This window comes from Haplochromis burtoni, unplaced genomic scaffold, assembly GCF_018398535.1.
Source record: "Haplochromis burtoni strain Fernald_Lab_line unplaced genomic scaffold, NCSU_Asbu1 Contig_450, whole genome shotgun sequence".
Classification (NCBI taxonomy): domain Eukaryota; kingdom Metazoa; phylum Chordata; class Actinopteri; order Cichliformes; family Cichlidae; genus Haplochromis; species Haplochromis burtoni.
Window position 1 is genome coordinate 129193 of NW_024582811.1, and position 1380 is coordinate 130572.

General features: G+C 36.4%; 1 long non-coding RNA gene across 1 annotated transcript; it reads left to right on the forward strand.

Moving 5' to 3' along the window:
• LOC102295655 lies at nt 1-283 on the forward strand. Its single transcript, XR_001337132.2, has one exon. It is a non-coding gene; the product is annotated as a cortexin domain-containing 1 (long non-coding RNA).
• The last annotated feature ends 1097 nt before the right edge of the window (nt 284-1380 follow it).

Genomic DNA, 1380 nt, shown 5'->3' on the forward strand with positions numbered 1-1380 from the left:
TCTTCAGGATGGTAGCATGGTATGTGGGCGTGTCTGAGGACAGCAGCAGCAGTGAACAGCAGTCATGGAGATGGAAGGTACTGCTGAGCCAGCCTTTGTGGATGTGGACCAGGGCCTGACTTTAGCCTGTGTCGCCTTCCTCTGCTTACTGCTGATGGCCATGATCATCCGCTGTGCCAAGGTCATAATGGACCCATATAGTGCGATTCCTACCTCCACATGGGAGGAACAGCACTTGGATGACTAACAAACTGAAACACATATATACATATACAAGGGGTAGTGGTGGTTTTTCATTTCACTAATTGACTGTGTGTGTGTGTGTGTGTGTGTGTGTGTGTGTGTGGGTGTGTGTGTGTATCTGTGTGTGTATCTTGTGTGTGTGCTGTGTGTGTGTGATGTGTGTGTGTGTGTGTGTCTCTGTCTGTGTGTGTGTGTGTGTGTGTTTGTTTTCTCTAAAACGTTGAAGCTCCAGAACACATGTACTGCTGTACAATCGAAAATTGTATGAAATCCAGACATAAACATGGAATTTACACATCAGCAAAGATTGAAGGAAGTGCTGCTGTTTGAAAAACCATTGTTGGAGTGACAGTAATACAACCAATACAATAACCTTGGCTTTTGTGCCTAGGGATGTCTTCCAGAGCCTGACTTCTTGTTTGTGTAATAAACACTATTAGTATTTACAAGTGGACAAAACACTTGACTGACCGCACATTTCCCTTTACAACATTACAGACTGGAGAAAAAAAGCAGACGATGATATAAAGAAGAGGACCCTTTCACAAAAGTGGAAACAAAGAAAAATACCATATAGTGATAACACATAACTTAAGCAATGTTTAAGAATAAACTACAGTATCATTTTAGTTTATTGCAAGTTTTATTTCTTGGTGTTTTCTTTACAATTCTGGAATGCTGACAAATATGATGGAACGTCTGAAGATATTGGAACAGATTAAATCAAAGTCATCATTTGATGACTGATAATTACATGTAGTCATCAACCACACTTTATTACAGCTGTCCAAAATATTATTTTCCCCTGTTTTTGGAACTTTGGTAGAAATTAGCAGTAGATAATCATGAAGCCATGAGGTTAACCTTATGGACACCTGATTGAGTTTTTTTTTTTTTATTTATTTAAAAAAAGCCTAAAATATAGAGATTTGCCATTACTTTGGAGATAATAATAATAATAATAATAATAATAATAATAATAATAATAATAATAATAATAATACATTTTATTTATAGGCACCTTTCAGACCCTCAAGGTCACCTTACAATGACACGTGAACAATAGCATAAAAACATAAAAAAAATATGTATATATAGTAAACATGGTAAATAAAATGTAGACATAAACAGTCATAA